The sequence below is a fragment of the Lepeophtheirus salmonis genome, chromosome 3 (assembly GCF_016086655.4).
Source record: "Lepeophtheirus salmonis chromosome 3, UVic_Lsal_1.4, whole genome shotgun sequence".
NCBI lineage: Eukaryota > Metazoa > Arthropoda > Copepoda > Siphonostomatoida > Caligidae > Lepeophtheirus > Lepeophtheirus salmonis.
In genome coordinates this window covers 40562837-40577751 of record NC_052133.2, presented here as the reverse complement: position 1 = coordinate 40577751, position 14915 = coordinate 40562837, and positions in this window count along the sequence as shown.

Genomic DNA, 14915 nt, shown 5'->3' with positions numbered 1-14915 from the left:
AATCATATAAGTTAGAGCACAAACAATAGAAAATTATTTGTTCCTCAAACAAACTTCTTACCCTTCAAAAAAAGACATTATCTAGTATCTCAAAGACTAGTCGACATTAATTATTGATTTTTTCTCTCATAATAATCCACCTTATATTATACAATTGCAAGGCCGTAATCAACGGGAGCAAGGGGGGATGCTGCCCCCCTCCTCAAAATATAATCCAAAGGACGCCCCTGTAGCAATATGTGTAGTCTTATTAATAGTGAATCATCCACGGTCACTCCGATAACGAAACCGTGATTAAGGCACTGAATTGTGATTTAAATTGTATGGCTGGTTTTTTTTTTATGTTCGAGAAAAAGGGGCTTTTGCAACTGTCCCTGATCTCCCTTGCTAATTTTTGGCTCATAGTTATTCTTAACAAAAGCTTCATTGGACTTTAATCTTAAAATTTAAATACGAAGTAAAAGAAAACTAGATCAAGGATAAAGTCATTAAATGATATTTATTTTGATGCATGGTCTACTTTGTCATTTCACATTAAAATTGCAAAACTCAGTATACACTGGACGTATTCCTCTTACAAAAGAATACATATAATATGGTAATGTAAAGGGGACATTAACATTTAAGAATCTTAAAATGATTTATGACAAGTAGTACGGTATATTTTCGAACCAATTCCAATACCAACATAGGTATCCGTACATTTGAATACTTTTACGACTAAAAATAAAGCACATCCTTTATTGTAAATCGCAGCCTTTCCTACTCACTATGTTACCTGTATCCCGCAACCTTCCCTATGAAAATAAACATAAAAAAGACCTAAAATTACTTGGTAGTTAGACATTTCTTACCAACTATCAAACTATTATCCAATAATAGTCGAGAAGGGTTCACAGCATAACAAGAGCGAATTCAAATCTGCTCAATGAACGATCAAGAACACTGAGAGGAGAAAGATAAGTTGACAACAAAATATCAGTTATATTTCCCTCTTAGTTTTCTGTCCATTTTATCTAAATATAATCAAATCTGCACCCCTTTGGACACTATTGAAAATGCAACATATCATGTCTCTCTTCTGCGATAAGAAGAATAATTCGGTTTTTGGATTTACGATTTTTTCTGCATTTTCGAGTCGACAACCCATACTTTAAAGAAAAACTTTGAGACACGGGGCACCGATTTTGTTTTATGAAAAAAATCAACTTATTAGGAAAAAATCAAACTTGACCTCCATAGCCCAGGAATCTATTCTGATCATAATTAAACATAGCCTCACATACGTAACTCAAAATTCTAAACAACTTTTAATTTATGTATAAAGTCTATATATGTCTCCGTTTTTGAAATAAATGCGCTCTCATCATTGTTTTTCTAAGGGGGACATACATCACACAATATATAATTTATATGTATATATATGTGGTGTAATAGTGACGTCACTGATACTAATGACGTCATGAAATGTATAACGTGTGAGGATTAATAGTACGTGGTCATGAAAATTTATGTGTATAATGGGCATGTTTAAAAAAAAACAAAAACGAAAATCAACATGTTAGCCCTGACAATTTGAAGAATGTATCGGAAAAGATTAGCTACAATCAGCTCTGACAAAGGAGGAGGGGTGAAAATAGATAAACAAGGACATTGGTAAGAATGACTGATATGTCGATCCCCAATTTCTACTCTGAGTCCAACAAAGACTTACAATTATAACTCCACAACAAATCCTATAGGTTACTACTCTCCGTCTTAAATGAGCACCCACGAATGTTGAGTCAGGCTTTGAATATAATTGAACAGCATAATTTAATCAAATGACTTTTTTTTAAATTTATCGATGTGGGGAGAGGGACTACAGGATGACCTCGATGTAATTCCTACCTATATGTCCTTTCTATATAAGGAATGGGATTTGTCTGGATTTTTTCTTCTCACGGCTGCTTGCAGCTGATCTTATAAAATGTCATAACAGCTAAGCTGTAAGCTTTGTATACGAAACAGCACTAATGCTAATCACTGCTTATTGAAAAGTATGATTACTAGCAAGGAGTACTCTAAGCCTTCCATTATAGCTAGGTTCAGTCGTAATCTAACTAGAAAAGACAAGGATAAACCTGACATTTAACCCAATATTTTTTTAAAATAACTAATTATGACGGATTGATTTTTTTTTTACTTCAAACTCAAAGAGACTTATTTTATTCCAATGATAAATATAACAATATTAAACAATTAAATTTACTAAAAATAATTATTAATTTTTTGTGTAATTAACACATTCATTGCACTATTAATACTTCAAAAATAGAGTGCCCGTTCCATCATAGTTAATCAGTTGTATGTATATCTACGCAGCTAAATAGCAAAGGATTATCTTTACCCATTGTTTGTAGGTATGATATTGAAAGATAAAATAATTATTTTTTCTCAAATATGAATCTGGAATGTATTTTTATATACAGGGTGTTTAGATAAAAAAATAATTTAATGTTTAATGTGCTAATATTTGTAAAGATATATATTTAGAGATTATTACGGAATTATCTGACTAACACAATATTTTACAATGTATTTTACTATCAGCTGTCGATTTTTCTGCTGCTTTTCCCCAGACCATTGTTCGAACACTGCCTAACTTCCCTAACTCAAAAATACACTATGTATTGCCCTCAGGTTGTACAGGTAAAGTGCTTGGCTCCAAGGCAGTTTAAACTCCACCGCTGCCGCCTTTTTAAGCACCAAGGAACATTTTTGAGGAGAAGGTTGTGGGCATTAGCGGTACCGGAACCGCTAGAACCGGTACAAGAACCGACAAAGTCGAACCGAGACCGCAATATATTGCTTATCGGTATCGGTTCTTGTACTTTTGTTCCTATATAGAATACATAAAGAAAAGAAAATATATATTAGAAAAAAATAAATTAGCTTTAATCAATAAATCAATTTTCTGAGCTTTTTTGTGTGAAATTGCAGAGTTTTCTAATGATTTCTTTATGTTGCCAGGGTGATACAGTTGAATCTGAGTTCCAAATAGCTAAAGTCTTCTTATAGATCTTGAAATGGGGGTTTAAGCACCAGACAGTATAAATACAAGAGGGTTGGGGTAGATTATGGATCCAAGTCCGCTACTTAGCTTGTCAGGGCCCTATACTATATAATACTTAATTCACAATCTGAATTGTGAATAAGGAAAAAAAAGTTACATGCGTCATGAATAGGGAAGGGTAAATGAGGGCATTCAGGGCGAGAAAAATTTGATTCCTCTCTCCTTGGACAGTTGTAACTTAATTACAGAAAATGGCAAAGAAATGTCTAGTAAAATGATTGTGTTATATAGGTTGTAGACCAAATCGTTGTGGTAATATAGTTTCATGGTAAAATCGTACTGTACATTATCATCGTGAGACACAATTGTTGTGGGTAATATAATTGCGAAGCAACATCATTGTATGCAATGAAATTGTTTATAATTTCTTTGCAACACTTAACTCTCTTGTGCAATTTCGTTGCAATTTATATTATATTGGGACAATCAAACTATTGAATGATAAAATAAATTCCACGGTAGCCTTTTCCCTGAGCATTATAGGCTCTTTCTAATATCCAAAAATGCACCCTGGCCTTACGGCTGTACAGGTAAAGTGCTGAGGCCCAAATCAAGGACCCCTTCTAATATGCTATACCATGGTGTATTTTTGGATGTTAGAAGAGTTCTTTAATACTCAGACAAACCACAACGATGAAATTTGACCAACCTCGGGGTCCTCCACCTCATCTATACAACAAGTAGCCGAAATGTATTATCAATATTAAAAGTAGGCCTGGATGCTTAGGAGTGTGGGGGAAGTGGAGTTTAAACTGCTTTGGGGTCCATCACTTCACTTGTACAAACTGTGGGGAAGTGAAATATTATATGGGGTCTTTTTGGGGAAGTTTCTTCATCATTCAGCTGTTTTATCGTCCGAATATACTATAAATTGCAACAAAATTGCACACAATAATAATGGCTTGCAATGAAATGACTCACAATCATATTGCTTACAATGATGTTGCTTCACGGTCATATTACCCACAGCAATTTTGTGAGACAATAAAAATGTACAGCATGATTGTATCACGCAACGATATTACTCCAAAGGATTTTCTCCGGAACCATTTTACCATAATCATTTGACAGTGAACCCATAAAAAAGAAATCTTGCATGGAGAAAATGATACTATTTGGACAAGAAATCTACTCAAGCGCACATGCTTTATTGCTTTAGTGTACATATACTACTGTATGAACTTGAGAGTAATGGCGTCATTGGAAAGATACAAATTTGAGCTATAAACCCTATATTTAATATATTTGATGATATTTCATTCATATCAAGGGACAGAATAAAACTCAAAATACACCATTTTTCCTTTCCTCCTATTCGATAAGAGTTTGGCACAAAACGTTTAATTTCCGGTGCAAAAAATGTTGCACTCACACTAATCAGATTACCATGGGAAAAAATGATATTTTCCCCCTCTATATAAAGGTATAAAGAAGTACAAATAGAGTCTTTTCATCAGATTACCATGATAAAAATGATATACAAAGTGAGAAAGTTCATTGTTCCCAGTAAAGTGATTGCCTCTTTGATGCATTCACTACAAATCTTCTTTGCAGAATGTGTGCCATAAATATATACGGATATTAGGTAAACACTTTTTCAATTATATTTTTCTCTAATTGGAACTAATTCAACAATCCCGTTCTTTTTTTTCTCTTTCTCTCAATCCATGGGTGCTGTTGAAATATATAAAACAGTTTGGCATATAGTTATAATATATGTATGTACATTGTAAAATATACATGCACATTATCCTGAGTGTAGTTGAAATCTGGACACTTTTTAACCCTTAAAGGTCCTACCCAAAAAAAAAAAAAAAGTCCATCAATTTTTGTTTTATTAACAGCCCCCACAGGGTTTTTATCATTAATGACCAGAAGTGTCTTCAGGGGGTGGAATGGAGGGGTTTTAGCTCCCCCCCCACAAATTAAGGATTTTTTGTTTGTTAATGAAAAAAATAATTTTTCAATTTATTTTTCTAAAAAATTTAATTTTTGTGAATAGCTATTGATTTTTCAAAATTTTTTTAACAAAAAAAAAATATAAGAATTGTTTTTTCAAAAGTTTTATATTTGAATTTTTTTTTTTTTTTTTTTTGCAAATTGAGGATCAGCGTGATTTGGAGTGGGTCGGTGTGTATTTCCTATCTATCACGGCTGCTTGCAGTGGATTTAATAAAACGTCATGACACTTACGCAGCTCTCCTCCGAAACATTTTTCAAATTATCAGGATTGCCATATTCATTTTCAATTAATTTTATTTTTACATAACGACAGGACATGTTGTATGCATCTCTGTTTATACCTTATGATCAAAGCACAATGCAAGGGTAAAAATACGACCACGTGATCATTTTTCCTCAAATTTAGTTGGATACGAAAATAATATTTTGTCCACTAGAGGCGCTGAGGATAGGTTGAATTACTCACACAAACACTTACTACTCCAACTCCAACAAGGTGAATGATGCAAAGAAAAGAACAAATTGCATAGGAAAAATAATTAAGTGACGTCATCTGTGGCACACCAAAAGTGACATCTTCCGAGGGAAAAGTTTTTTTTGGAGCCAGTTATATTTGGACATAAGTTGATCATGTGGTCGTCGTTTCGTTTAAGAAATTAAAGAATAAGTACAAAAGGCAATGAATTAAAAAGTTTGAAAGGGTACAAGTCTGATATAATGTATAGTTACAATCATAAATCCGAATTAATTAATTATTAAGCCGTAGATAATTTATCATTTCATTTTTGGATATGAAATACACGGAACTGATTGAAATCAATCTAACTTTTTGGACAAAATCGAAATGTCTGCCAAACGCACGGTATTTTACACATCATGCTGTTCCATCATTTAATGCTTAAGCGTTGATAGGCCTTGGCACACTATTAACACATTTATGTATTGCGTGTTGCAAGAAGATTTAAGTTATATATGTTTCTAGATCAGAATAACCTTTTCAATCAATTGATTTTATTAGTACAAATAACCTTTTTTACCTCACATATCTTTCTCTAAGCCAGTGGTTCCAAACTTTGGGTGGCAACCCCAAATGGTGTCTTGACACCAATGCCAAGGGGTCGTTAATTGATTTCGGGCCAAATGTGTACATTATGTATAAAAACATGTTAAGACAGTTTTGTTAATTCATACTATGATGCTAAATCTAACTGTTCCCTAACGTCTATATTGAACCTGTTTGTGCTCTATTTTGTTTTGGTCGCGCCACCGCAGTTGTTATACTCATCAATATTGACAAATTAGCTGATTTTAGACTAAATTACCCAAATTTGACAGTATCTGGTTGATTTATTTTTTCACTTAGTGGCTAGATTTTTGTAAGAAATGTAAGAATGCCGTGTCAATGGTGCCCAAGGCTAATGGTAGGACAAAAAAGAGGTGTGCGTTAGAGGCAACTCTTGACTAAAAAGCCTCACCAATTCCGTATGAAGCCTTGTAGGAGTCTTATTAATGACCTCAAACATCATGGCGTCTGGGTGATTTTCTTCCACGTTGAAGAATTTACGGAATGTATAGTTACTTCATTCAATGAATAACATATAATTCATAATCAAAATACGTACGTATATGGCAGTTTCTTGTTTAAAAAAATGACTCTATAAATAAGATATTTTAAGAATTAGAGTCGTTCACAGATTGTTTGTTCAAAAATAAATCATTATATTCGAAAAATAGGGATCCACCGCTCTAAACCAACTCCCTTGCATTTTATATAGATATTACGTATTACTTTTTAAATGTACCTACGAGTAAATTATGTAATAAATATATCACACAGTGTAATCTAAAGAATATTTCTTTAAATTCTCGTAAGTACTTTCTTAACTTAGAGTGAGTTGTAAGAATAGCTAGTGAGCTTCAATCTCACGATGAATAGAACAGTACCCAAAATTCGAAGACCCTATAACAGTAAAGATGACATCCCCATTTTTATTATTATAGGGAGAATACCATAGATCTTTTCTATGAAAAATTCAATTGGATCTTTGATACTCAAACATTTTTATCCGATTCGTATCTCCATTAGAAAGTATGCAATCATGGATCTGAAATATACAATTTTTCTTTATGCCAAAAGGCTGAATAAACAAACTGGTAGAATGTATTAATAGTCATGAAAAAGATTAGTCTTATACAGAGTGCGAAGGCATCATTTCCTTTTGGGGTTAAAATAGTTTGGGGGCGGTGTGGTTTCATTCTAGAGGCGAGATTTTTAAGTTTTATTTCAAATACTGTCAGTTGCTATCATGAATTGGTGTAGTGATGAATGTGCGTTTGCCGTCGAATATAAATATTGCCAAAAATAGTTTGATAAAGTATTTCATTAAATTAAGCAATTTACAATTTAGGCCTTGACTTTTTATTGGTGCGATTTATGAAAATAAGATAGTTACTTCAATTTCTAATTTTAAAAAAACAACAATTTTTTGAATTTATTTTTATAATTTGAAATTTGCTAAATTATTTGAAAACTAATGACTCTATATATGATAATGATAGTGTGTACCAATTAATTTCTACAGATCTGTAGTCATGCATTAATTTTAAATTAGTACAATTAGTCCAAATCAGGTAATTGGAACTGGATTTATTTCGTAAAACCCAACATTTACTTTAAATTGAGAGTTCAATAAATACTATTTGAGGTATTCAAATCATTTGTCCAGAGTTGCAATGGCAGTTATGTCTTTATTAATTAATTTGACAAACTAGTTATTACTTTTTACTTATATATTCTCTCTTCCATAATGAAATAATGATCATAACAGCTTTAGAAAATAATGAAGATTTCCTCTTTTTTCTTGATTTTTGTTTAAAATTGTTTTTGTGTTGACGCACTACATATACAGAAGCTTCTATGGGTTAGTAATGTTCTTCATTTAAGAGAAGATAAAGGTAGGTTGATATTAACTATAAGAATACTAAAAAAAAAAAACTCTTCAAAATTGTCTGAAATGACGGTGATGATGATTGATAACCTTTTTTTCTGTGTAGGCTACAAAGGCTACAGGGAGGAAGGTGGAGGACTTTCCCTTTTATAATATGATACGCAAAATTTGTACATTAAAAAAAAAAATATTTTTTTAATAAACAATTGACTGGAAAATTAAAAAGGGGTGATTTTGTCTTGTACCAGGTGGCCCATTGAAATCTGAATACTTACTTATTTAATAATTAATGAAAGTTGAGTAATTTAAATTAATCTATAAAGCATAAACATTTAGTTACAAAACAAAACAAACCTGAGCTCTCTATCCCACGTGCAAGTCGTGAAAATGATACTTGAACGTGATCGAATAATTTCAACTCGTGCACTCCAAGCAGTTGGGTATTTCAGGGACCATCGTCTATGCCGTCAGTAAGTCCGGAACGTAGATGAGGAAGAAGAGCTCCCTCAAAAAGGCCAAACTGGACCTGGAGGATTTAAAGAAAACAACCCAGGCCAATCCTTTCAGGTCTATGAGGGCCCATGCAAGAGATCTCGGGGTTTCACAACAAACTGTCCAGAGAGCTATAAATAAATATGTAGAAGGAGCCTTGTGAAGGTTAAGAGACCACTTTTGACACCCACAGTTAAGCTTATAAGCTATACACAAAAAAAACAAAAAAAAACATCACTCTAGCAAAAGATTGAAGGAACAATATTTACTAGAAATAGTTCATTGCCATTTATGACTACAAATAGGGTTGGCAACGTTCTCTTTTCTCCCGAACATTTTACATGGTATCCGGAGATTTTTGTAAATTCATGAATTGTGCAGTTCAATTGTACATGTAAAATATCCAAAATTATAATTAAAGCTGAATAAAAATCCAAAATATTTTTCAAAAAAAAACAATTCGAAATATCCTTACTAGAATAAACAATGTTATGAATAAATTTACTTTATTCTTAAATTTATCCATTTCAAAACTCTAGTCTCCTCTTTTGATTTTCTTGTAAGGCAAAATATAGTCATCCTAACTAACATATATACAATTGAAACTCAAATCAAAGCATCACTCAAACATTATTATGAATGTTATGAAACATAAGTGAATCTTTTCTGATTCATAAGTCTTGTTTTATTGCCTTTTTGAAAAATAAAGCTATGTTTCTCTTAGGTATAAGAGATGGCTCAGCATTTTAAACAAACCTAACAATATTCAGACAATGAATTTGTTATACGTGGGTAATTTATTTGATTTGAATAGTGTAAAAAGCCAGAAAAGAAATTAATTTATTATTTTAAGGAAATTAAAAAGTTTTCAAAATTAAAAGAAGTCCTGGTACCAAGTTTGTATTGAATTAATATTATTTATTAATATTCAGGCAATCTTAAATTAGGCCTTCTAAAATGTTCTCATTTAATATCTCCTACGCTTATTGTCTTATGTTGAAACTAAATATATAGCTGGCTAGCAAAAAAAACAAAAAAAAAAACCTGTGTTTTATCAATTGGACTATAATTTTAGTATCATTCTGTAAGGTTAGACTTCGTAGAGCATTTTTATACAAGAGGGGCAAGATAAAAATAAGGGCACTTTCAAACAGAAAAACAAATAAGAGTACAGTTGTCCATCACAATTTTTCAAGACATAACACATGAGCTGTAAAATCCCAGGATTAACAAAGAATACGTATTTTTTCGTGCAAAACTGGCTTTTTTAAATTAGCGCTGTCCAAAAGCCATTGTTAAGCTAGAACAGTATTTTTCCCCATTAAGGAGCAGTGTAAAATTAAAACACTCAAAAAAAATTTAATGCATTGTTTTGGAATTAACGAAAGTATCATCACACTTAACACAATAACTCACAAACTAAAATACAGATTGTCATGAAATTTTGACTGCTGTCTTTTCAAGGTATGTACAAACTGAAAATGAGATGATTTAAAAAAAAGAATAGTCCTATTTATTTGTGCAGGCCAGAAATTTTCAGCTCATGTGTTGTGTATAAAATTTTACTCTATAAAAAAAGAGTGGCACAATAACACTTCACCATCCCTCCTAGTTCTACCCCGCATGTGTATGTATTAGTCCGGTTGTCAAGACCATCTAAACTGAGATCAAGAATTTGAGGGATCGAGAGCAAGACGGTAGTAATACTTTAAGGGAACGAGGCCAAGAAAAAAACAAAATAAATTTAATCTACAAGACGGCCAGAAATAAACTTAAATGAATTTGTTGCTAATTTAGATCATCTGGCAACCCTTTTTTCAGTTTACAAAAGTATACAAATAGAGTTCTGTTATTTCTGTTTCTTCTAGCTAAACTTTATTCAAATAGCTAGAAAAATGCATTCACAAGAACAGAATCCGATAATCATTGCCACTCTCCTTTAAGCTCAAAATTTTCTCCGACTTGAAGACCTTCATAGTAAACAAGCTTAAAAACCATATGAATAACCGCTAAACTGACAGTAGTCGAGAAGATGTCAGAAGGATCGGCCACACATAGCATCTTGCCTCCATCATGGTCATTGGGGGCATCTGCAGTGATGGGAATAGGATGCTCCCTACTTATTAAAGTAAGGTAAGTCTGTCGAAATGGAGGCTTACTACAAGGTGTTAGGGTACCATGTCTTGCTCTGGTTAAAGGACATTATTTATAATGATAAAAGGTGATTATTTGTGTCAGCAGGATGGAAATCCCTGCCATACAGCGAAGAAGAAGAAGCAGACCTTTCTTAAGTCCAAATTTGCAAATTTCTCGGCCTCAGATTTCTGGTCCTCATCATCTCTAGTCTCTGGGGTATTATTGGTGAGCACAGTGGAGAGCAATTCCAACAGTACCATCAGAACACCATTGACTCTCTCAAGTCAGTCATCAGGAGGCATGGGAGGTCTTATCCATGGAGGAGATTGCCTCAGCTTGCTCCAAATTTTGGTGATGTGTCGAGGCTGTCAGGGCACCTGAGGCAACATACTTTGAATGCATCAAAGAGTAGTTATTGAACTCTGAATTAACCAATTTTCAATTCAATAATTTTATCAATCATACAATTAGGGGTGCGAAACTATTCCTTCATTTTTTTTAAAAGTTTATTTCGCGCCACCTTGTTGCTGCTTGGTTTTGGTCTTTAACCAGAGAGTGAGACTTTCAAGGATTCAATACTTTAAATATTGTCAAATCAAACATTGGTCTCGAGAGCAAGACCGATCTTGAGAACTATATTTCTTGTACATTTCTGAAACATTGCAAAAATTCCATGAAAGTTTGTAAGATTAAAACAGTTCCTATTTCCGAATATAGGTATAGGCTTATGTTATTCGTGTAAGCTACCAATGTAAAAGTGTAAAAAAATAAACATATCTCTAATATTGATTTATAATAATATATTGAGGAATCCTTATAATTATTTTTTCTATAAACATGGAAATATATGTTTACAATTTAGAAATATTTAATCTTCTACACACAGGGACCTTATTTTGTAGATTTAAGCATTGGTCCCGGGTTCATGTCTACAGTAATAGTGATCCTCCTCCAAAACCGACACTGGTTAAAGAGAAGTCAATTTAATCTTCAACTTTTGCAGGTAAAAAGTAAGATGAAATCCCAGATGAATGAAGCATTTGATCAATATACATGTTATAATGCTAGTAGAAAGATGTTCACTTGTATAAAGAATAGAAGGATTTCAGGGGTGTCTGTAGGATTATATATATATTTATATTTTTTTGGGGTGGGGGGGGAGGCTGGGGTGTGGGAGTTAAGGACCAGTGAAGAGGAGAAGGGGAGAAGAAATAAACAAGGGCAAGAATTACTCCAATGTCGATCCTCATTTCTATTCCTAGTCCAACCAGGACTTACAATTATATCTCTCAAACAAGTCCTCAATTTTACTCGCCGTCATTTATGAGCACACCCAAATGTTCAATTAGCTATTAAATATAATTGAATGTAGTAGAAAGGGAAGTTAGCTCCTCTGGAGCTAAATAATAATAACAATAGTTCAAGATAAGAAAATTTACTCTTCAGTTTACCAGTATCAATAAATTGGAAGAGCGACAAAATACACGCAATTTTCATCCCATGCCTAGGTATATATCGACGGTATATTAATAACCAGTAATGAAAATGCAGTGCATTTTTTAGCTGGCCCGTTATTTTGTAATTGGTAATAATAAAAAGGAATTTTCTTTTCCTTAGCAGTTGTTATTATTATTTAATTCCGTAGTAGTGAGCCTCCTTTCCTAAATAGAATCAATTATATTCAATACCTGATTGAACATTCGTCTGTGCTCATAAAAAACAGAGAGTAGTAACCTTAAGGATTTGTTGTGGAGTTATTATTATAAGTCCATAATGGACTCAGAGTAGAATTGGGGATCGACATCTGACTAAATTCCATCAAATGTTCTTCTTTATATCCTTTTCTTCTTCCTCCTTTGTCACAACTGATTGTGATACATGTAATTAGTATACAGTTGATGGGTAATAAGTATGGTACACTTTGTTATAATAATTTATGAGGTATAAGAAATGCTGAATGATTTGGAGTTTTTCTGTTTTTATCAAAATGAATATATCAAAAATTTAATCTTAGTTAAAGTGTTAGTTGTTGAACGAAAAGGAGGAACATTAATATTGAACAGGCAAAGTGCACATCATTGAGCACATCTTAGTAGACCCCATAAAGAGCATAATAATTGTTACCTCTAAAACAAATATTTATTAATATATAAGTACAATTTTTGACTCGTAGCATCGTCATATTTGGACCAGTAAAATAGGGCTAAAAATCACCAATTTCCACCTAATAAAATATCATTTTTGTGGAAAATTAGAATGATGTGTACCTCACCAAAAATGGCATGACTGCTCTTAAACTTTGACAAAGTAGGTTTTTTTATTATCTCCAGTATAAAATCTCTTTGTGTAGAAGTATGTTAATTATCAAACCTATATATATATATTCCAAATGCTACCTACTAAACGTACTTACCTTTATTGTATCACACAGCCTCCTTTATAAAAAGAATCACACTCAGTAATTGAATAATAACAATAAATAGGACATAATCCAATTTGGTTTTCATGAACTTGTTACCACAAGAAAGTTGTGCTATAGAATGTTGTAGCATTAATTGTGATATATTGATTACATATGAATCTATGAAAAAAGAGTTTCAAAGTGCTATCATGATAATAAATCCATATACAGAAGCAAGTAAAGAAAAGTTCATTTCATGCAGATTTATTCATTGTAAAAAAAGGACGAAAGTTTATCCCAAAATAGTCAATCATACCAACTGCTCCTTATATTGTAAGTATCATCCTAATCAAGTAATGACGAAATTAAGGTATTCTTCAACACGTTGTTACCAATATTGTATCCCGCAACAAAAATAAACCGAAAAAGAGCCCAAAATCAGTAGGTAGGTAGCCAATTCTAGGACAATTCGCCCCAATTCTTTCCAACTATGGAATTATACTTCAATAATGGTTGAGAAGTTTTCATAGATTAATAAGAAATAATTATTGGTCAACCAATGAAACCACTGACTATGGGAAAAGAATCAGTTGTTGTCAACAGCTGACAACAAAATACCACAGAGCTGAAATACATATAGTGATGATACTGAGTGGTAGCAAGGGAAATTCTTTGACACCACGACAGCAGACAAGTGAAAATTGATAGTTGACCAAAACATTTGAAAACATAGCATTTTTCGCTATAAGATCCAACCTTTTTTTTTAAATTAAAGGCATAATTTGCATCTCATTAGTCATTATATCACATTCACTTGCACATCATTACGACATACGTATATTATTTAAATAATATATATATATAGTCCTATGTTTAACATGCCAACTTTTGTGGTCAATAATTGTAACTCCAGAAGGGCAACTTTTACAAAATCCTCCAAATATGGTAACAATTCTCCGATTATGAAGATTAAATTAGAGTCAGAATAATTTCCCAAATATATTATTAATATTTTGAAAGGCTAAATAAAATTATATATTAAACTTAAAAATAGGAATAAAATATTAATATACTTTATAAAACAATATGTTCAAAAATACATTTTTAACGTATTGACATCTCTCAAGTTAAATAATTATGGTAATAAATTATTATTACTACAATAAACATTTCAAAAAATGAAGTTAATTGAGGCTCCTTCGATGTTTTTAATATAAATCTAACTATTACTATTCGAATGTATTTGTCAATAAGCTCTTCTTTTCTGACAGCGTCAACTACTTCTTCTCATAATCACTCTATGCAAAAAAACATGATTTTTTCTAGACCAATGTTTCGGGCATACATACATTTTCTATTCTAGAAAAAGTCATTTTTTTCGTCAAATTAATGACTTAAAAAAATGACATGGGACCGTATTTTTTTTTTTTTTGTAGACCGAATTATACTATAAGCCCGATCCAGACAGAATTGAGTTCGGTCTTACAAAAATGGTAACAGTCTTAAATCGGTGAAAGATTTTGCCGAATGAAACCCATCACAAGTACCTACTTGTGATGGGATTCAGTCCTTTTTTATTCGGTCTATTCCAGTCTTAGGACCGGTCCTATAGGTATTTGGGACTGTTCCTTCAGACTGTTGGTCCTTCGGACTGTTAGTACCAGAAGTTGTTTAAAAAAAAAAAAAAGTTTAGTGACGTTTCAAGGACCGAACTTTATAAGTTTTAGGACTGATTTGCAGGATTGAACTGGAGGGGACTGAAGTGTTCAGTCCGAAATAAGGACTGAACACAACACTACTTTTTGCCCCTTTCCATAGATTATTCAAATCCAAAACAGAAAAAAAAAAAAAAGAGCTTGTT